The following is a 24,883-nucleotide window of genomic DNA, read 5'->3' on the forward strand; positions in this document are numbered from 1 at the left end:
CAATTTGGTATGTGACTTTTATGTTCACTCAAAGTAGGATGTTTATTGTATTCATTGGTTGTGTCTTGTATACGTTGTGACATTTACTTATTTGTATTATTATTTCATCATTTACATATTCATTCTGACATTTAATACCCCAATTACAAATAAATTAATCTATACATATGGCATTTAAGTTTTAATACATGAAACACAAATGAAAAACTAAGATAGATATAAAAGTTAATTGCTATTTATTTTTAAGTAAGTCCTGCTGCTTTTGTTCCACTAACAAAATGAAAGATTTGGAGACACAGAAAATGGTAGATTATCTATATGGTAGAATCTATGGCTGAGGAACACAATCAAGGGCATTAATGGATTTATTAGAAATGAACACCAGAGAAAAGAGCTTATGTAATCAAGGAACCACCTATCCTAATGAGAGTTGGCATTATCATGACCTAAGCCAAAGTTGGATGCTTAACCAACTGAGCCAATCAGGCACACCCATTCAAGTTCAATTTTAAGGATGAGTATTTATAGACAAATCTGTATTTTCTTATTGCATCATATCATGAAATATGTGTGTGTGTATGTGATTGTGTGTATACACACACACACACACACACACACACACACAGTTGTTCCACATTTAGGGATACAAATACTAATCAGTGGATTCAGATGGTGACAGCCTTTTATCCCTTATAAAATTTCCACCAATCCTTTACTTATTAGGCTTAGTTTTCACTATAATCACTGCATAGACTGATTTTTCAGTAAGGCTTAAAAATGGTAATTTTTCTAATTTTATTATTCATCTTCTATAAAGACAGTCTTCTATAAAGAACTTTTCCTTCATCTTGAAATAAAATAATTCTAGGAAGGTAAATTAAATACTTGATTATTTACCTAAAAAGCCAAATGGTAAAGAGATAAATTTATAGGTGACTTCATTTGGTTGCTGATTTAGTTGATAGAGGATTATGGTGTGATATGCACCCTAGTAAATAATTTAAAACTATGAATGTGCATGTATATTAAAATGTGAGTGTGTGTCTTATCTATATATAAATTTATATGATATATATGGAAAATGTATGTGTTCTATATATTTTCTATATATAATATATAAGGAAAAATTATACCTATGTACACCCTTCAACTAAAAATTTGGTTTTCATAATGTGAGTGATCCTCGGGAATCCATGATGGCTTAAATGTCAAGTTTTAAAATTACAGGCTAGATCATTAGTCTTGTCTTACTGCTCAGCTAGTATGAGGAAACAGGGGAAACTGTTTCCTTTTCTGCATATTTTATAGATTTTGCTCCTGCTATTAACTGTGCATCTCTTTCTGTACTTCAAGTTCAAATGCTCCAAAGATGGCTACGTAGATTAGTCCCCATTCTTCGGGTTTTTGTGCTAGATCAGCAGTACAAGGTGATTGGATACATGGAGCCAACTTGACAATTCATGTGTTAGAAATTACTTATGAATAAACTTTGCATACAATACCATGAATAAAAGTAAATATATATATATTTATATTTATATATACTTATACTATATATATATATATATATATATATATATATATATATATATATTGCTGACTGAATAAAACCAGGCAGACAAAATGAAAGAGTAACATTTTGTATAAACTTCTAGAAAATGCAAACAAGTTCATAGTGACATAAAGTAGAACAGCAGCTGCCTGGATGTAAGGGAAGGGGTTCAGGAGGGAGATTACAATGAAGTATAAGAAAACTTGAGTTGGTGATGAATATGTTTATTATCCTCGTTGCTAAATGACATCATGGTTTTACCAGTATATTCATATGTTGAAATTTTTCATACTGTATGCTTTAAAAACATGATGTTTAGTGCATATCATGTATATCTTAGTAAAGTTATTGTAAAAATACGTTATGAAAATAAAGAACAATCCAAAGACTATATGGACACTCCAGTGACTTATAAGCAATTCAATTTACTGGAGAGACAGAAAAAAGGGGAGGGTTTGGAGTACAGAGTGCTGCAGGAGGAAATCAGTCTGAGATTAAGCACATCAATGAAAATATTTCAGAAACCCTAGAGTAATACAAGAGCATTTGTCTACCTGATCGTTTATTTTTATTTTTGAAAAACTTTATTTTAGAAAAAAACATTTCAAAAGCTTTTAATAATATAACCAAAAAAACTGAAATTTAATATTATAACTAGAAAATTGAAAAGTTTTCTACATTACATATTATATGACAGTTAATGACAAAGGAAGAAAATTATAAAGCACAGAAAGTATAAAAAGCATAAAAAGGAAATGGGGATGGACAGAGAAAAGGGTGTTTAAAAGAAAGAGAAATAGAGACAGACAGAAAGAAATAAAAAATACAGGCAGAGAGGAAGGCCAAACAGGAAGCTTTCATAGCCTTGGTTCATGCCACACATACTGTTTATCTGGTCAAAAAGTCCTAATTTCTGGAACATCAATGAACTTTCTGGTAGTTTAAGGTAGTTCTTTTTATAATATGTCCATCCTAATCTATTTTTCAATTACTTATTTTTATTTACTTTTGGCAGAATTCTCAAAGTTTTCGTGTAAATGAAGGGCTGACTTGGATTTCTAAAATACATCTAAGAAGGAAATATTTTAAACAAATATACTCCTATCATCAGATGATATATACAGACCAATGTGTCAGCTTACAAGAACCCTAAGTCATTATCTGGCTATCTTAGAAGACAAAGATAATTCGTGCACAAATCTTTTTATAGAAAAATTGATCCTTCACCTAAAGAATTTAAAACTATTGCTTGTAATCTTAAGCTATGAAAATCTTGTTACATGTAAATTTAAAATTTACTTGAAATTAGTAATATCATAAGTCATTACTAGCTGATGGTAAATAAGGTTATACAAGCAATAATGTTGAACAAGGAATTTAAAAAAATTCTGAGGGGCGCCTGGGTGGCTCAGTCGGTTAAGTGTCTGAATTCGGCTCAGGTCATGATCTCTGTTTTTGAGTTTGAGCCCCGTTTCGGTCTCTGTGCTGACAGCTGAGAGCCTGGAGCCTGCTTTGGATTCTTTCTCTCTCTGCCCCTCCCACTTGTGCTCTGTTTCTCAAAAATAAATAAGTAAAAAAAAAAATTTTTAAATGATTCTGAGATTGAAGATTGTTTCTAAGATACTAGCTAATTTGACTTCTTGAAAGGAAATCATTGTGCAGAGATCTAAGTTATTTTCATTTATGTAGTTCCTAAACTCAAAATGTTGCATGGCATTGTAGAAAATTCAGGGGTAGCACACTGACATAATGGAAGGATTAAATTCAGAATAGAGGTTAAAAAATAATGCTCATTGTGCAAACAATTAAATGTGTAGATGTGACCAGCTACACAACAAAAGAACACTTATAAATCATGATGTCCAGAGATATTTGAGGGCCAAACAAAATGGTAGATGAGATAGTAAGTGGTTAGAAGATATGGACAAGCACCAACAAGGAGATCTTGCAGTCGAATCTGTATCAGTATCAGACAGAAGATTTCAATGTTTTTTTGATCTAATACAAACTCTGCAGCTAGCAATTCATGAGTCATTAGATGTAATACTTGTGGGGGATTTTGGCATATTCTATAAAATAGAATCACAAATCTCCTAATATGGAGTTGAACAAGATGTTGAAGAGTGTTATTATACAAATTAATTAATGTTCTGTAGTGTGCGCTTATTTCAACAATTTAGCAGTTTTTATGCAGTGCTGTGATGATGTTGCTGAACAGTGAATATTTACTGATTATTTAGTTAATTTTATTTTAGAGAGAGAATGCATGCGAGCAGCGGCAAGGGGCAGAGGGAGTGAGAGAGGGAATCTTAAGCAGGCTCCACACTCAGGATGGAGCCGGACGTGGGGCTCAATCCCACAACCCTGGGATGAAATACCTGAGCCAAAATCATAAGTTGGATGCTCAATGAACTGAACCACCCAGGTGCTCCAACGTTTTTTAGAAAGATTCTTACACTAGTGTTATTATCTAAAATCCCTCTCTCATGTTACAGATGAGGTAATTGGAGCATAATAGGCATAGGTAACTGAACCAAAATAACAAAATTAGCAGAAAATTCAGTTTTAAACTTTTTGGTTGGGATTTGTGTTAATACCAGCAACTATGTGTCAGTCAATCTTCTGGCAGTAGTAGACATATAAATGAAGAAACCTTACATGCATTAACTTTGGCCTTCATGTAAGGTACATTGTTTCCAAAATGATAGGATAATTTAGGTACCTGTATGCTAGGAATGTGGGGTAGGATTTTGTTGCTAGAATCCTATTAATTCCCACCTCCTTTTAGAATTTCTTGCTGGGACTTTATACGTACTGTATTTAACAACCAGTTAGAAGTATCCAACCTTAAAAGCAATGTCTCCAGTATAAGTTGCTGGAGAAAAAGGGTAATGCTACATTTAAAATGTTTTTTCAGTATTCCAGTTTTCTCTCTAAAAGTCAAATCCAGATTCTGAAGCCATACATTTTTATTCCAGATTAATGAAAAAGACAACTCTAACTTTGATTTCAATTTCCAACAAAAGGAAACACCATAGTGTCATGATTTAATCAGGCATTTGCTCAATCTTACACTATATAATATCTAATGATGAGTTTTTCTTCAAAATCTTTGTGATGCAGGGTATTTAACAAGATCGTAAATGTAAGGTCTAAGCTGTTGCAGCAGTGAATTCCAAGTATTGATATGGTTCTCTGTCCTTATCTTTAGTTGCCACTGACAGTCATTCTTCCTAGTATTAGAGTATTCATCTAAAGTTTCTTTCACTTGACATCAAGTTGTCTTGAGGATTGAAATGATTTTATTCTTACAAAAGATTGCGTTGAAATTGATTCCATTTTAGCTTACATTTGATTTTGCCATTATTTGAACTGGGCTTGAATATATTTAACAAACACTGAGTAGACAAATTCTTATGGAAGGCTATCTTGATTAACTTGTTCTTCCAGCAAAGTATTGCACAAATTGAAACTGCACTAAAATATATAATATACTTGAATTTTGAGTAGGTTATTCTAGTGTTATTTAACTGGAAAAAAAATGGGTAGAAAGTTGTTCTTTTCATCCCCCCAAAGAAAAAGTCTAATGACCTCAAAAGAATCCCTTTTCATTCCCTAAATATTTTACCAGTACACAAAACTAGTAATTCAAGACATTGGTAAAACAAGTAAGAAATATTAAATTTTTAGTTTTGGAATTATCCTTCTTTAAACAACAACAACAACAACAACAACAACAACAAGACCCCACCTTACCTATGAATGAAAATTCAGAAAGATCAGACAAAACAGGGGGTAGTAAGCTGGGCTTTGCCATTAAGGGAAGTTTATATGCCAGACTTTCTCTTCTCTTGGAGCTAAAATTCTCCTTTTCATTATAAATGGGAAAGGAAAGTTATTTCTTCCTAAAAACTCTTAGTCTTTCCAACTTAATTTCAGCACCTAGAACTGAAAAACTCTCATTTTTACACTTTGCTCCAGTTGTCTTCAATTTATTTGAATATTTTATGAGCTAAGAAGATAGAATGTTTAATGATTTAAAGAGTTGATAATTCCCTTTCCACATAGATTAAGATGTTATGTGGATTCCATGGTCCTATAATGTTGGTAGGGGATTTTAGCTATCTCCCTTCTTTAAAAATAGGTTATTTATGATCATTTATCTCATTATTTTTATAGTGGAATACAAATGCTTAGCATATTTTAATATAGAAACATAATTTTTCTTCAGATTCATTAGAAAAACATTAAAATTAAGTACTAGAGTAAGTATTACTTGCCTTTAAGAAGATGGGAGCAAATTATCTATTTGATTTAGGCTGTGGAACCAGCAGCCACAAAAATCTATTTTGAAAGAGTAACAAATGAATTTTTGATTGGAAAAAAAAAAAGAAAGGAGGGCAACAGAGTGTCACTTTGTGAATATTTGGTGGTTGAATCTATCAAAAGGTGACCATGAAGAGCATTATTTGATGGGTCAGGAGCCAAATGGGAATCCAATCATCACTACAGTGATCATATAATCAAAATATACAGCCTAGCCTTCACTTGAATGAGTTATACCTTTGCTGGTCCCTAAGAGCTACACTTGTTCTCCCAGCAGCAGCAGGTGAGAACTGACTTCATCAGAAACCAACATCTTGCTACTCAGTCATGTAGCAAATATTACACGTGTTTCTCCATGTTACAAAAGGTAACAATGGAAGCCAAAAAAGTCACTCCGCTTATGGTAATTTATTACAGCAGCCCCGGGAAACTGATACAACTACTTAAAAAATATTCCCTCTCATTAGTACATGGATTGAATGGGCTCAGTTTGACAACTCTTGCTTGGGGTCTTTCATAAGGTTGCCCTCAGATAGGCGGGAGTTTTACAGAATTAAAAGCTTGACTGGACTGGACACCAGGAAGGCCCACTAATATGGCAGATCTCTGATGCTGGCTATGAGCTGGGAGCTCAGCTAAAGCTATAAGATTGGAGCCATTCCATGTGGCTTGGGTTTCTCACAGCACGGCAGTACCAAGAGCCTCCCAAAAGCATCCCAGGAGTGAGCTTTTCAAGAGACCTGAGCTAAAACTGCAATGTTCCCTATGACCTCACCCCAGAAGTCCCAGACATCATTTCCATTGTATTCTATTGGTCAGAGAAATGCAATGTGGTCCAAATTCAAAGATAGGTGAATTAGTTTCTACTTCTAAATGGGAAAAGAAACAAAGTATTTGTGGTCTACTTTAATTTGTGGTTATGCTTTAACCACGTCAGGTTACACTTTTTAGTTTTAAAACAATGTAGGGTAATCCTAACATTTGAATCTAGACAGTTTTCTTTTATAATATGGTATGCCATACAACCTGTTCCAGGAACATGGCTTCTTGATTTTTCCTATACAAGCAATATGCTAAAATGTTCCTTCAAAACTTAACATACAGTCTTCGGTTTGTCAGTTTTGCCAAATTCCTATCTAAGTGTTTGGACACAGTTTATGACCCTGCTCTTCCAATAATCTCTCACCAGTTTTAGTCTAGACCTCCCACACCCTCCATGTGTATGTATAGTAGTGACAGGAACCCAAATGAGACTGAGAACTGGCAACTGGGTGAAAGGCTGCAATAATTTCTCACAGAGGCTGACATCAGGCTTCTGTGTGCTTACTCCCAATTCCTTCTCATTATATGAACACTGTAACATACTGAGTGGTGCCCATCTATTTTACTCTTAGGAACAACTGGACTCATTCTCATAATACTTCGTGGTCAACACACACAGTCACTTTGATCTTGCTGCCCACTGATGGAATCACTTCTATTTTACAGTTGTGAGTTTCCACCTAGGCTCTCTCATTATGCTTTACTGTTAGACTGATATTTAATAGCAATGGCACTGCTCTCAGTGCCCGCTTCTGGAGGACAGCTTCCACTGATCACCCTAGGGATGCTGCCACCTCCATCGCTGGTGCATTCCTCACTTCTTTAGCAAAGGCAGCGTCCTCTGGCAACTTCTGAGGAGCACAGTCCTCAATGGATTATCAAGCCATATGAAGTTCCCTCCTAACATTCCCAAGTCCCAGAGCTGTCTCTAGTGGAAGAAGAGAGGGTATAAGAAAGGAAGGAGGAAAATACAGAGTAAATGAAATACAGAGTCATAAGAGCTATAAAGTGAACAAAAATCTGTAACATGTAGGCATAATTTAATAGCTACTTTAGATTGGACTATCAGGTAAGGTCTCTCTGATGAAATGAGGTTTAATCTGAAAACTGAATGAAATGAATGAGCCAATTATTTAAAACTAATAGATGAAAGAGTATTAAGAAGAAAGGCTTAATTTATATTTTGAATTTATATCTTTCTTAATCTTGAAATTTCATATTTCCAATTCTTTCTGGATTTGTCCACAATTACCTCAAATATAACATATAAAAATCTGAATGAATAACCCCTAACCCATAAACTTGCTTGCTGTATTCGTTTCCTAGCTGTGCCATAACAAACTACCACTAAGTTAGGTGACTTAAAACAAGAGAAATTTATTGTGTCTCAGTTTTGGGAGCTAGAAGTCCAAAATCAAGTTGTCACAGTTGGTTCCTTCTGGAGGCTTTGAGAGATAACTGTTCCTGCCCCTTTCCTAGTTTCTGGTGGTTATCAGCAGTCCTTGGCAGTCCTTGGCTCCTGACAGCATCACCCCCACCTGTGCCTACATCTCCACGTGGCCTTATTTCCTGTGTATGTGTGTCCCTGTGTGTCCTGTCCTCTCCTTGAAGGTCACCAGTCAATGGATTCGGGGTCTACTCTTATGCACTATGACTCATCTTAACTTGATTACATCTGCAAAGAATATTTTCAAATAAAGTCCATTCACCAAGTCCAGAGGTTAGAACTTGAAGAACACGTCTTTTTAGACAACAGTTCAACCCATAACACTTGCCATTGCCATCCTGTATTCCCAATATTAGTAGTAATGGACACCTATCCCAGCCTCTCACTGTCCATTCTGTCACTAAAGTATTTTCCATTAGGTATTTTTAGTATTTCTTAAATACATCCAATTCTATCCATATCTTGTTATATTATTTTAGACACTCATTACATTTAGAGCCTTCTAAAAGGGACTTCCAAAAAGTCTCTTTGCCTCCAATGTCTTCTTTCACTGAATCCATGCTTTCCAAATGCATTCTACAGCCAGATTATTTTTAAATCCAAAAAGAACCAAATATACTTGAATCGTGTCACTCTCCTGCTGAAAAACATTCAAGGCTTTTATGGCAAATAAAATATATATATATATAAACAAGTAAAAACAAATTTAAAAATATGATTTTATTTTTTTAAATGTTTATTTATTTATTTTGAGAGGGGGGTAGGGGCAGAGAGAGACAATAGCTTGCACTGTCAGTGCAGAGCCCGACAGAGGGCTCTATCTCACGAACCTCAAGATTATGACCTCGGCTGAAATCAAGAGTTGGATGCCCAACTGACTGAGCCACGCAGGCACCTCTAAAAATATGATTTTATATATGTTTTAGAGGAATAATTAAAATCTGCCTTTGAATTTAGAAACACTTTCATTCAGCTTCACTTCTTACCCACACTGTAGCGTAGGTGATTTTTAGTCTCTGAATCTCACTTTTTTTTTTCACTTGTTATATCCAACTAAAATAACTAAATGGAATTATAAGATTATTTTGAAGACGAAGGGCTTAGCACAATTCCTGGCACATAGTAAAAGCCTAAAAATTCAGAATTCCCATCTGCCATCTCTCCCATTTGCCACACCTTATCTCATGCCAATCTTGTCTTGCTCTTTGCTGAATGTGCTCATTCAGCAGAATGTCTTGCATTTTCTACATTGTACGATTTACTCTCTTATTTCTTGGCCTTTGCACCTGGCTTGAAAATGTGTTGAACTCCCACATTTACTGGGTTATTTTCTTCACAAATCTTTAATCATGTTGGACACAGGTATCAGCTCTGCCAGGAAGCTAACTTTTATTTCTTAGTCTTAGAGTTTCTCCTTGTGCACACTCTGGTCCCAGCATTTGTCAGTGTCAGTTGTGACTGTCATTTCCTATTTCAGTGTGCTTCAATATGCTATCGGCTCTGAGAGCAGGAAGCACGCCATAAACTTCTATCACCAGCTCCTAGCACAGTGGTCCCTATTTCTAGAATGGAATTGCAATATCTCCAACTTAAAATAGAGGTTGACATATAGTGAATGCTCAATAAAGACATGATTATTGAATGGATATGAAAACTGTTTTATTTAAATTGACAAATATTTAAAGATACTTATCAGGAAATTTCACTCTGACTGTAAACAGTAAGCCAGTATAATTCAAACTCAGAAAGAAAGATGCATAGCTACTTTGATGAGTAAGTACTTGTTTGGCATCCAGGAGACTTGAATCCTATCTCTCTGAGTGTCTATATAGCTATAGACCAATTACTTTGTTTTTCCTAGTTACAAGTTTCCTTGTCTGAGAAGTTCTTGGATTATCATCTCTAAGGCTTCTTCTAGGTCTAAATTCTTTAATTTTTATATAAGCAAGTTTTATTTATATAATTGAAGAACCCATGGCACTTTTTCATGTAGATTTAAATGAAGAGAATCAACCTATATAGCCCTTGAGTTAAAAATAAGTCCTGCCTTGGGGCGCCTGGGTGGCTCAGTCGGTTAAGCGGCCGACTTCGGCTCAGGTCATGATCTCGCGGTCCGTGAGTTCGAGCCCCGCGTCGGGCTCTGTGCTGACAGCTCGGAGCCTGGAGCCTGTTTCAGATTCTGTGTCTCCCTCTCTCTGACCCTCCCCTGTTCATGCTCTGTCTCTCCCTGTCTCAAAAATAAATAAAAAGTTAAAAAATTAAAAAAAAAAAATAAGTCCTGCCTTGACAATTTGCAATAGGAATACTCTAAGTGCCCTGATTACAGAAGAATTTTTCATGAGGAATGATGAAGTTTTATGTGTCCCCTTGTTGTCTATCCAAAAAACAAAGTACTAGGTACATTTCCTATAGTTAAAAATTAAAAGTAAATATTCTAAAAAATATTATTATTGTTATAATAAAATATCAATGTTTCAGCAGTGGGAGAAGTATGCAGGTAATTAGTTACATCTTTGCTTTTTACAGATAGACCAGTAGAAACACAGAGGTTAGTCATGGCTGTCCAAAGATATTGGGGGTAAGGCAGTGATGGATGAGAATCCAGTCCTAATTCTTTCAGGGGTGGTCTTACTACTAAGCTAGACTTTTTCTATCTTTGGAATACTAATGACAATATCACTCATTTGAAAACTAGAAGCAATCAGAAACAAACATCCACAAGCACCTATATCATCTACACAGTTACCAGCATCTGTACCCAAACAGCCCGCCTTCTGCCTTGACCCTATTACTATGGATGGCCTCTCCTTGCTCTCCTAAGGTCAACTCTTTCATTTATGCCTAAGATTTCATTCCCCCGGCCTACTCAACAATGTCATTGCTATTTGACTTCTCTCTTCAAAAGCACCATCCATTTTTCACAATGTAGAGAATCATTCCCATTAGCACACAAACATGCTATTATTTGTCTCATGTCAGAACAATTTATTTTGGCCCCACTCTTCCTGAGTTCTAATATCCTGATTTTATTTACAGAAAAACTTCATACCAGAGTTGTCTCTATACTCTGCTTTGCCTTCAGTTTCTCTTTCTCCTTTGGTCTTTTAAAAATTTACTCCAACCAAGCTCAAATTCTTGCTAAGGGAAACACTATTGTGCACATTGCCAAATCCAGTGGTCAGTTCTGAGTACTCATCTTACTTGTTCTATCAATAACATTTGACAGAGCGTAACACTTGCTCTTCTCTGAAACACCAGTTTCACTTGCATCCCATGACAATGTCTTCTCGATGGTTTTCTTCCTACCATTCAGTCACTACTTCTCAGAGTACTTAACTGTCTTCTGCTCATATGTCCAAACTCTAATTATTGGTGTCCCATGCCCTGGAGATGGAGGGGGCCATGTGACCAGGAATGAGAGTAGCCTCCAGAAGTCCAGAGAGGCTGGTGGCTGAGAGCCAACAAAGAAATGTGGACTCCAGTCCTACAAAAGCAAAGAACTGAATTCTGCCAATGATCTTAATAAACTTGCAAGCAGATTCTACCTCAGAGTCACCAGAAGAGAACTCAGCTAAGTTGATACCTTGTAATTATTAATTTTACTTGTCACATGGTGTGAGCGAGGGTTTTCCCAGAGGGCTAGTACAACATTTCTGGGTGTATTTGTGAGGGTGTTTCTGAAAGAGATTAGCAGGTGAACTGGTGTACTTGTAAACTAGGTGAACTGAGTAAAGCAGATAGTCCTTCCCAGCGTGGGTGAGCATCATCGAATACACTGGGGGCTCCCAATAGAACCAATGGAAAGAAAGGGCAAATTCACTCTTTGTGTTTGACCTAGTATATCCAACTTCTCCTGCCTTTGGATATCAGTCTTTCTGGTTCTTTGGCCTTCAGATACAGGCAAGACTGACAACCACTGTCTCCCCTGGTTCTCAGGCCTTGGACTTAGACTATACCACTGGCTTTCCTTGTTTTTCTTGCTTCTAGATGGCAGATAGTGGGACTTCCTGGCCTCCATTATTGTCTGAACTAATTCCTGTAATAAATCTTCCTGTGTGTGTATGTGTGTGTGTGTGTGTGTGTAATAGAATATAGCTATATCTATCCATCCTACTGGCCCTGGTTTTCTGGAGAACCCTAATATACACTTTAATGTCAGCCTTTGAGACCCTAAGCAGAGAACCCAAGCACACCATGCTTGAATTTGACTTAGAGAACTATGAGCTAATAAATGGATATTATTTTAAACTGTGTTTGTGGTAATTTGTTGAATAGCCATAGAAAACTAAATATAGCATGTAATAATATGTGTTGAACCAATAACATTTTATTATTCAATCCTTTCAAAATAATTGATATTTTTATTGTCATGAATGATTTTATATTTAATAAAAGATTCAATTTCTCTATTTCCTGAACTATATTTTTGTTTCTTGTCAAATGCATAGTATTATTTTTCAGTTTTACAAGATTAAAAGACAGTTATTTGATAATTTAGAGACCTATTCAGTACAATGTCTCGTTTCTTAGAATTAAATCATATTTACATTTTCATTAACACTTTTGTTAGTCAATGATGTGTTTGAGTCTTGAAATTTAATGTCTAAAGACAGGCTTAGATTTCAGGCTTTTTCACAATCTGAGGTCAAATGTATTTTTTTTTCCACACCACTGGCTACTAATGACAGCTATTCCATTTTTAGTTTGGGAGATCACAATTTGAAAATGATTGAGCATGGCAAATTAGAGCACATATGCATAATAGGTTTTCACCTAGCACCTACTTTCCAAATTCCCATCTATTCTGCACAGCCTCACTAACAGGCAAGTGTTACATTTTAATCACACTTTCTAACACAAGCTTTTCCTTTTTCTGTTGAAAAATAAATTAGGTCTTCTTCCCATCTGCATATCCTCTCATAAGAAGTAAGTGCTATCCTAGTATTTTTATGTTAATTCAAAATGAAAACCATCATTCCTTAACCTTTTTTTTTTTTTTTTCAATCTTCACAAAATCTACAAGTAACTTTTGGCTTATTACTCAGACTGAGAAATATTTGATGCTAATAGCTAAATGTAAAGATCAATTAGAGAAAGATTTAAATGTTCAGTATCATATGGAAGAGACAAGATAAAATATGATAGGAGGTGGCTGAACTCTTTTCACCATTTGCCAGAGAATTAAAAATCTGTTATTAGTGGTTTAATTGTTCTTCTGGTTGTCAGCTATTTATATAAAATCTTGAAATTTAAAAAATAAAAAGATTCACACTAAGGATGCCATGCTGACACAGAGGCAGATTCTATTAGATTTATTTATTTTTTTAATGTTTATTTATTTTTGACAGAGATAGAGAGAGACAGAGCATGAGCGGAGGAGGGGCAGAGAGAGAGGGAGACACAGAATCAGAAGCAGCCTCCAGGTTCTGAGCTGTCAGCACAGAGCCTGATGCGGGGCTCAAACCCACGAGCTGTGAGATCATGACCTGAGCCAAAGTTGGATGCTCAACCCACTGAGCCACCCAGGCACCCCGAAGATTTCTTAAACCAGATACTACTCTTTTATTCAGTTAATATTTCTGACAAACTGCTGTTCATAGTTCTTAGTTTTCTTGGTTGACTGCCTATGAGAACAAAGTAAATGTTTTTCTCTGGATAACAATTACTACCAAGTGGGAAAATTTCTCCTTTTCACATTAAAAAAGTAGTAAAATTGTAGAATATGCAGCTAAAAGGAGACAGCAATTTTTTTTTTCCTGAGAGTTGATTAAAAATAAAAGCAGAAGTCTCACTCAAGGAATATTATTTGCTTGACTGTACTATCATCTGATGTGATTTTACCTGTGAGATGATAAGTGTTACAAAAAGTGGACAAAAAGAGGGTCAGAGGTCTTGTTTTCAACTACAGCAGTGAGGCATGTTAAGATATACATTATGTGAACTTGCTTTATTCCTGACTGTATTCCTGTGTAATTTTCTCTCCTTTATCTTCCCTGGAATCCTGCTTTGCTCTCTTCTTACATGTTCTTTCTCCAAGCCTCTTAGTAAACTACCTTTTTAAAAAAAAATTTAATGTTTATTTATATTTTTGAGAGAGAGACAGAGTGCAAGTGGGGGAAGGGCAGGGAGAGAGGGAGACACAGAATCTGAAGCAGGCTTCCAGGCTTTGAACTGTCAGCACAAAACCCCATGTGGGGTTCGAACTCACAAACTGTGAGATCATGACCTGAGCTCAAGTCGGACGCTCAACCGACTGAGCCACCCAGGCACCCCTACTAAACTACTTTAAATGCTTTTTTGGAATAGGTGAAAGGAAAAAGTCTTTATTCTTCCTGGGTAAGCAATACAAATTAATGGGGAGACACCTTAATTATCAGGCTATTGATATTTATAAACTTTAAACATTTTGCTTATGTATTTTTTTTCTCCATGGGGTTGTTGCTAATGAGTTATCCACCAGTAAGATAGATTAAAAATACTCAAGCAATTTATTACAAAAAGGAAAAAAAAATCTATTTACTCTTTAAGATCAGGTGTTTGGAGAGTTTTTGTTTTTGTTTGTTTTTTTTTTTTTTTTTTTTTTTTTTTTTTGGTGTGTGCTTGCTTTTGTTTTTGGCTAATACCTGAAAAACCTTAATTTTCAGGGGGAAATACACCAACTATATTATAAAAATTTGGATGACAAAATTAAACATATTCAAAGAAAGCATAAAAATCATGCTTTAAACAGAACTACCAAGTTTAAAGTAGAAAAAAAAAGTTACACTGAGCAAAATTTGGGTAGTGAAGCTCTGAACTTCAGTTTCTCTATTTATATAATGAAGGTGGTTGGAAAGAAAAATATTGAACTTTATCGCGTTCTGAAATTCCCCGACTGCTAATCAGTTTATTCTTCTGACAATTTAATATGTTGAAAAAGTGAACTTGTTTAACTCATTCTTTTATAGCTTGAACAAGTTCTTTGACGGGTCTTTGTTATAGTGTCCCTGTAGCAGTAAAAATGAAATAAAAATAAAGTTAAAAGACATAATTCTACAGAACAATAAGATCTGGGATCCATTTGTAGCTATGATAAAGACTGTTTTACATGTATCTACAATCAATAAAAGGAGGAAAAAAAATCTCTGGAAGTTCAAGGCTCTAGAATCACGCCTACAAGCTCAGACAGTCTGGCTGAATTTATATGATACAGAAACTGCATAAAGTTATGAGAGCCATTACAGAAAAAGTTCCATTAGTCTTTTAGCTGAAATAAACTTCAGGAGACAAAAATACAGTGTGGACTACGAAGGCAAGGGGGTTGAGGGAGTGAAGATGAATTTTTTAGTGGAAAGAATGAAGTATGATATTTGGGAAGCTAAGTAAGCCTGAATGGATACTGGAACAGGTCGGCAAGCTTCTTGGTTGAGAAAGTGAAAAATTGCTTGCCAATCCTAGGGTTAGAAATGCCTTGTGTGCTCTGGGAGGTCTTTTGATTATCTTATCTCAGAGGTTCAATTTGTAGTGAATGAATAATCTTATCATTTAAGGTTTTTGATTATTAACAAAAGGAAATTTTATCTGAGGAAAACAATGGCTTTTTCATGGAAAGTAATGCAGCATTAGATCACCTCATGTAAAGAAACCAACAAAAAAACAACTTTTAAATTATTTCCCAGAATACCAAGCTGCAGTATTTGGGGAAACTGGGAATTAGGACTTTTAAGAATCTATTTTGAGAACTGCCAGCAAACAATGAGGGTCCTTGATTTAGCAATTTGGATAATAATTATTTTTTTCAATTAATACTCAAATCTCTGCTAAAACGCCATTTCTTCTGAAGACTATTTCCTGGCTAATGCTTTTTCCTAAAACATAACTTCTGGCAGAAGTTTCTATCCTTTAATTTCAACCTAATTCAAACCCTCTATTAGCACTTCCTTCTCAGAAGTGTAATTGTTTCTTACATGGCCATATCTAAGATTTATGTTATTTAAGAGGAAGTAGCCATATCTTATTAAAATCTCTGTTTTCACTGCATGAACCTTATGCTAGTCACTTATAGGTACTTAGTAGTTAATGAGCAAATGAATGATTACCAATACAAACAAGCATTTGTCAATCCAAGGCTTATCCCAATTTATATGTAAGAGCTTAGTCTCATCGGACATTCTGATTTATTGACTAAAAAAATTATTTGGTTTGAGATAAAATTCTAATAACTTCCAGAAACCTTGGATGCTTATCAAAATTATCCATGGAATATTTAGAGATTGACTTATCACCTAATTGATAAATCTAAATTCTTGCCTAATCCGTTCTTCATTGCTTAATACACATGTAGTAGACAGCTGTGTGAATCTTAAAAGTTGAATTTATTATGGACTTCTGAAATGTCTATTCCAACTGCATGCTTTAATTTTGCCCTGTGGTTTAAAGATTTATCAAGTGCATTTTCTGAATGCCTAGAAAAAGCCTAGCACACTGAAATTGTCTTAATATTAATTATAATAAACCCTTTAAATTTAGGTAATATAATTTTCAGTTCTATCAGGTGATTAAAGTTTAATTCTATTTCCTAAGATTACTGACCTATGTTTACATGGGAAAGGGTATTAATGTTTATCAAACTTAAAGTCTAAGAATTTAAAACAAGGCTGTTACTCTATGTAAATTTATATCCAGGGTTACATGTAAGGTCAACCATACAGTAATGTGCCTGGGCAGTTATTCCTGGAAGGTATGTGATTCTTCATCCTGACCAAATTTTATTTATCATTAATTTTATTTACCATGAAAGCTAGGAGAATATTCTTAAGAAAACCAGAAACTATAAATGGACCAGAAAAACCTGTATATTGTAATTAATGACAGCATTCCAATATATTGGGATCAGACAGTCATGTTTGCAGATCCTGGTTTTGTCACAGAGTTAAGTTATTTAAATCTATACAACTCAGTATCTTGATCTACAAAATTCAAGATACATTCTTCATAACAGAAATAACCCTCAACAAACGTCAGATGTTATTACTACTTTACTGCCTAGTTTTTCTTTTTTCTCTCCTACCTTGTTCTTACCAATCTGCTTTTTATTTTCTCTTATTCTTACTTTTTTTTTTTCATTTTGTCTTTCTACTTCCTTGGATTTGATGGCAATTCTGTTATTCACTGCCATTCCTCTCCAAATCGAATTTGAATTAAATATTTACTCCAAATAAGATACAAAACTAAAAAAGAGACCTTATCTTCCATTTCTTTCCCTATCTCCCTAATCAGAAGGTCTGTGTCCCTCTTACTCTCCCCCTTCCCTCATTTACACCCTAATTAAAGATTAGCAAATAATTTTGATATATAAAAGGACAGATTTAAAATTAATGAAGCTATCAAAGAATATTTAATGCATATCAGAAAATGAAAACATAATTGAAAGATGTACTGAACAAAAAATTTAAGGAGCCTGAGAACAGTTTTCAAATTTTAACATGTTTATGTTGCAGGAAAAACAATGGCCAAATCAATGTCAGGAAAAGAGATGGGCTCAATATAAAAAATGAATTTATAGACTCGAGTTATGACAATGAAGCAAGCATTGATTTGGGGAAAGTGGCATCAGTAGTCAGAATTTTAGCTTTATCTGAATCATAGCCATGTCCAATGCAAAGAGTAATTTGTTATCTGTCATTCTCTGTGCTTCTGGTCCATGGTGAGTCCCAACATTAGAGAGACCATATTTAAGAGTAAGAAACAAACAGAATACTTCCAAATTATATGAAACAAAGATGTTTCCACATTGCATCTTCTTTCTTCTATACTACAGAAATTGTGTTGGCCTATCTTTCTAGGCAAATAAAACCCACAAGAAGTCCATCAAACTTTATGGGGTGAGGTTATGGAAAATTTCCTGAAGCACTGTGCTAACTGAATTGTATTAGGGTTTTGGGATGGCTGTTCTCAGGAAACTCCAGTGTGATTCCACCACTGGCTTTTACCCATCTTATCTAATCAGAATTACATCTTAGAAAAGTGCTTTGCTAGTCTTATTATCTGAAGCTATAATATAAAGCTTTCCACTGACATAGGACATTAACTTCTCCTATATCCATTACAACTTTGTTGCTTGATAACAATCTACTTATCTTTGTATTTTTTGGAGAAAAGATTTTTATTGTCTAGCCATCTCAATCCTAGCATTATGGTGAAAATGGAAAGATGAAAACAAAGTACAGTAAACTCAATATTACTAAAATATATACTTAGGTAAACTTCTGTTTAACAGAATGAAAGGTGGTCAGAAGAACAGTGAGTGCTTTGAAGAGAGGAAGTAGTGAATCTTTCAACTAAATACAGTGTTTCATAAGTTGACTTTGTGAAAATCAGCACATCAGAGCAATATCAGACACTTTATTCTGCTCTGAAATTTTAGCACTTTTAGGTCCCTACATTGTTCCTGGCTGAATATAAAAGGTGGGAAAATAAAAGACCATTGACCTTCCAAACCTTTACCTGTAAATTTAAGGTACAAGCAAAGGTCAACAACAGTTTCTTTAGGCTTAGAGGTAATTCTTGACAAGTGCAAAAGATGTCAGTGTGAAAAATATGTGAGAGCTCCTATTTTATTGAATTTACTGTGGTGCAGTAAGACTTTCATTCCTGGAGATACCTGAAAGAAAACTGGAGTCCCTGACACAAAAAACTTTTAGGGTTTAAAATTTGGACGTTGTGAGTCAAACACAATCATAATTTAAAACTGTATATGAATGTGAGAAAAAATATGAAATAGTTGAGTAGTATGTATTTATGATCCTGTCTCATCCTGACATTTCTATGAGATGTTGTCCCTGATTTCAGAAGTACCTGAGAAAAGAGAAAAGGGGTAGGTAATTTATCCAAGATAACAGAACTAAGAAAACATGAGACAGAGTCTGAAATCAAGATGGTGAGGGAGATAAGCAGACTGTGAAAGAGAAACTCATTTAGGTCATTCAAAGGCATCAGTGTTCTCAACAGATAAACACAAAAGTTCCATAAGAGAAACATCTTCATTAAAAAGGCAATTGAAAATTTCAAATTTTGCAATAGACCATTTTCTCTAAGTGTGTTTTGAAATGTGTCGCCAAAAACGTTTTTAAAGTAAAAAATTAGCATTTTTTCTAACCTTGTTAGGGGCAGTAGCAGTAAGATACCAGCTCATGTTTATTATGTCCAGCAGACCCAAGGTACACAGGAGCCCAGTGTCTTCAGGCACTAGCACCATAGCCCCTGCAGGTCATCCAAGGTAAGTGTCAACAAGGAGAATCCCCTGCTTCCAAGATGAGCCCCCCACTCCTATCTCTTCTCCCCAAGCCCGCAGCTGGAGCTGGTTTCCAGCCCTAGAAGAACCTGCCCAACTCCAGCCTGTGGTAATTCAGCAGGGATGGCCACGATGTGAGCACTCCATTGGTGGAAGCAACAAAGACCTCCAGACACAGACAAGACCCAAAACACTGGAACTCATGCTCCATAACCATCCTCCACTGCTGCTCCTGCTTCTGTAGGCAGAACTTCTGGTGAAAAAGCCAAAGGGCTCCTAGGTCCCCAAAGCAGGTGAAGAGGATTCGTGTATCATCTAAGATATATGGAAACTGATTTGTTTTTTCCTTCAACTGACAGCAATTCCTCAACCTCTTGAGAAGCTCTACAATTTTTAGTAAATACTGTTGTTAGTAGGCTTTCCTCCCGATGTCCCCCCAAATTCTGCTTCATGAAAATTCAAAGCAAAATCCTTAATACCTGTCCTTTACAGAAACAGGGAGTATTTGCTCTATGAATTTTTTTCAGTTCTTTCATATACAACTCATACTGAGGAAAATTTAGTTTTTCCTTAGTTATTATGCATCTCTATCTAGTCTTAAGATTGTATAGCTTTTAATTTTAAGCTTCTCTAACAACCAGTTCATATTATTCTTTTCAATAATGTAGACTTACATATTTAATTTCAAAATACTATATCACTATCATTTAATATATGACTCCTATCATTTAGTATATAACTCTCTCTCTAATCTTAATGTTTCTGGAAACGAGTAAGTAATTCCGTATCTTTAAATTTATAATCTTTAATCTCAAAGATGATACCATGTATTTTATTCTGCGGAAGTCAACTTACTCTGGAAAGACCATTCTACAAATTTTACTGCTCTGCAGTAGCAGGGCTACATAAGTACAAGTACTACAAATGTTGAATTCTGTGGAACCACAAAAGACCCTGAATAGCGAAAGCAACCTTAAAGAAGAATGAAGCTGGAAACATCACACTTTTTGACTTCCAGCTATGTTGCAAAGTTTTAGTAATCACACAGTATGATATTAGTATGAAAACAAACCAATGGATAATGGAACAGAATAGACAGACCGGCGGTAAGCCCACACATATACGGACAATTTGTTCCTGAGAAAGAAACAAAAAATATAAACTGGGAAAAGAATAGTCATTAAATAAATGATGTTCAGAAAACTGGACAACCACATGCGAAGAAGTGTAACTGAACTCCTTATACCAAACACAAAAATGAACTCCAAATGGATTAAAGACTTTAATGTGAGTCCTGAAACCAGAAACCTCCTAGAAAATATTGGGGGAGAACTCCATGACATTAGTTTTGGCAATGATTTTTTGGATTTAACACCAAAAGCAAAGCAAGAAAAGAATAAAGAAAAAAAAAAAAACTGTAACTACAGCCAACTAAAAAGATTCTATGCAGCAAAGGAAACCACCAACAAAATGAAAAGACAACCTACAGAATGGGGACAACATATTTGCAAATCATATATAAGGTGTTATAGCCAAAATATATAAAGAATTCATAAGACTCAATAGGAAAATAAAAACCAAGTTATGAATGGGCAGAACTGAATAGATGTTTTCCCAACGATGACATAACATATGGCCACCAGGTACATGAAAAGGTGATAAACATCGTTAATAATCACGGAAATGCAAATTAAAACCACAATGAGAGATCACGTGAGACCTGCTAGAATGGCTCAAATCAAGAAGATCACAAACGTTTTAGAAAATGTGGAGGAAAGGAAACCCTTGAGCACTGTTGGTGGGAATGTAAATTGGTCACCACTATGGAAAACAGTACAGAGGCTACTCAAAAGTTAAAAATAAAACTATGATATGGTCCAGCAGTTTCACTTCTGGGTATACATCCAAAGGAAATAAAATCAGAATATTATGATATTTGCAATCTCATATTCATTAGAGCATTATTCACAATATCCAAGATATGGAAAGAATCTAAGTATCTATTGATGGATGGAAGGATAAAAAAAATATATGGTACATTTATACAATGATTATTCATCCATGAGAAAGAAGGAAAATCTGTTATTTGAGCCAACATAGATGGACCTTGAAGGTATTATGCCAGGTTAAATGAGCCGAAGACAAATACTGCATGGCATCACTTATAAGTGCAATATAATCAAAAGTCAAACTCATGGAAACAGAGTAGAAAAGAGGTTGCCAGGAGCTGGGAAGTGGCGGAAATATGGAGAGGTTAATAAAAGGTATACACTTTCAATATAAGGTGAATAAGTTCTGAGGATCTAATGTAAAACTATATGACTACAGTTTTATATGATATATAGTCAACTATGATGAGTATAGTTGGTAATACTTTATGTACAACAGTAATTCACTGAGAGTAGAACTTAAATGTTCTCACAAGAAGAGATTCACAAATGTAATTCTGTTCAATTTGGTGACACTGGTTTATTAATTTCCTACTGCCACTTAGCAAACTGTCACACAGTTAGGCACTTAAAAGTGCATACATTTATTATCTCAGTTTCTGTAGGTTAAAACAGGCATGGGTTAGTTAGGTTCTCTGCTCCATCCTAGAAGGCAACAATCAAAAATTTCACCAGATTGTATTCCCATCTAGAGGCTAAACTTGTGAAGAATCTGTTTTCAAGCTCATTCAAGTTGTTGGTAGAATTGATTTCCTTGCATCTCTAAGACCCAGGACTTCTGTTTCTTGCTGGCTGTTGCCTTTGACTTCCTTAGGTCCTAGAAGCTGCCCATAGTCCTATGCCTTGGCTCTTCTTTCTTGGTAGTTTCTAATATGGCTGTTTTGTTTCTTTAAGGCCACTCGTTCCAGTCAGCTAAGACAGTGTCTTATACAAAAAACGTATATAACTTAGCTTCTATTTTAGTTTTATTACAGGAACAATAAACTTGTAATTTGCTCCATTTTGCATTTATTCATATCTTGAGGTCTTCTCTTCTTGTAGCAAAACATATTTTTGATATTCAGTTATGGTTTCATCTACAATCCTATTTGGTTTTCTTACAAAAAGGGAGAATGAGAGAGAGGAAGCTCTACTGCTAGCAACTGCAGCTTTCAGAATAACAAAGATAGGCATTGAAAGGCTTGGCTGGATTGCCATCAGTAGCAAAAACAAAGCATTATTTATGAAGCCTGCCTGGCTACAATTTTCCAATGGTAATTTCTATTCCCTGACTCATTCCTCTTTTAGCATACACATTTAATGAAAACATTATGGAACAAAATCCAAAAGCAATCCGATACCAAAGCACACTTAAGTATTGCTTAGCAGGATGAAAAATGTGGTAAGAACACATCACTGTGACTGGGATATTAATGGGACAAGCCGTGGCTTCAGAGTGGCTGTGGGTGTAGAACGTGGCACACCAGGTAAACAAAGTAGCAGTCTTTGCTCTTGGACCACACAGAAAACCACACCCCTGTGTACTTGTCAGGCTAAGTCTTCCCTCCTTTTCAGTAAAGCAGTAGCGTTTGTACTTGGAAGCAGTTTCCTTGTGGAAATCATCACGATGGACCAGACGGCTGAGGTAATAATGTAACCAGGGTTACTGAACATTACACTGCTTGCATTAGCAAGGAGATAATATACTTAATCAATCCACAAATACTTTCTGAATTCTTATTAAATGCAAGACACGTAGTGGCGCATGGGCCTATAATCAGAGGAGATAATGCAAATGACAGTACCTTGTAAACTGTAAATCTCTGTTAAAATGTGAGTTATGATTATTTAGAATAATATAACTCATTATTTATATTATTTTCCAGCCTGACCTCTAAGTGGGAAGACGGTGTTTTTATTCTGTTGAGAGTGACACAGAATTATCTGGATTGAAGTACATTTTGGTTACAACAAAGCATCCTAGAAACTGTTTCAAGAGTTTAGCGGTGATGGATGCTAATTAACTTTATTACAGTAATCATTTCACAATATTTCAAAGTGAAAACATTATTCTGTACATCTTAAGTTTATAGGTTATATGTGTCAATTACATTTAATAAAACTATTTTAAAAAAGGGTTAATAGAAGGCAGGTCAAATTCTTAGGAAAGTACCTGCAAGATTCCTTTATTTTCACTATGTAATTAGCAAGATAAAGGGTCTTTGCTCCCCACTGAATAAATGGACTAAGAGAGAGAACAGTGCATTTGTAGATGACCAGTATTGTAGACTAATCTACTTTATTAAACAGTGTTTTCAATTAAAGGTGTTTTTCTGCTATGCAAAGTGCTATAGGCCTCAGTACCATCATGTTATCAGTACATTTACCTTTGATTATAAACGTGTAGCCTGGCATAACATTGGTGCATTTTATACATAGAGACATTAAGAAATGGTTTTTATACATTTCACCGGTTATGAAAGGGAAGTTATGATTTAGCCTTAAGCCAACTTCCCTGCCTTGGGCTGCAGGCTTTTTTTCTTATTTTCTATTTCTTTATCATTTACTGAGCAGCTTCTGTTATTCTTCGTTTCTCTTCCACGAATGGAGCCCTGGACTCAAGGCAATATATTCAAGAGAGAGCACTAATCCCAGTTACTTATTAAGCGGGCTTTGAATGCTTATAATTCAACGCCATCTCTTTTGACTTGTCAGTTTCGTGTTTCCTTCAGCTGGAGGGCATATACAGGGAATCCCCCTTTTTTTTTTCTTTCTTTCTTCTTTTTCTTCTTCTTCTTTTTTCATTCTGCTTTGCAGTCAGCACCAATAATAACAGAACATAGACAACCAACGGCTTCCAACCCAGATGGTTTCTGGTGCTGCCTTCATGTTCTTAAGTGAAGGAGAGTGAGACTTTGCAAACCATTATAATATCCTTCCAATCTGTGCATTGCCATTTTGATGCTAATGCAGTATTCCTAAAGAATATTCCCCAAACTGCTAGTTGCTAAACAGATGCATTCTCCTGACATTCCCCTTCAATTCATAGGGAGTTTTGAATTTAAAGATACATAAAATAGTCTCCTTGCAGTGAAGGCACTTGCTTCTCTGTTTGCCAGTTAGCATTGCATACTTTTAAGGAAACCTTAATGTGTCTTGATTTTAAACTTAATTTCCACCTTCTTTATAATATTGCCAAGCTAATAATCAAGATACCATATTTTAGTACTTGGATATTTTTATTTTTTTATGTAAAAGGTGCTTGGAGCCTAATTAATATCCTTTGAATCCTCAAGGAACCTAACATACTTGAGCCCAAAGCACATTGGGACTGAGATTCAACTCTTCAAAATAGCCTCATTTTACCCACCTATCCACCTATACAGAGATCATTTGGCCAACATTGTGCAACAAGTCCTGAAAATCTGAAGTTTTCATTTGAGACTCTTACAACATGAGTGATTCCATGGTTATTTGGCATTCTTCTCAGAATATCCTGATGTTGTGTGGAAAGTTCTTGATCAAGAGTGGTTAAG

This window comes from Panthera leo, chromosome A1 (genome assembly GCF_018350215.1).
Source record: "Panthera leo isolate Ple1 chromosome A1, P.leo_Ple1_pat1.1, whole genome shotgun sequence".
In the NCBI taxonomy this organism is placed as follows: domain Eukaryota; kingdom Metazoa; phylum Chordata; class Mammalia; order Carnivora; family Felidae; genus Panthera; species Panthera leo.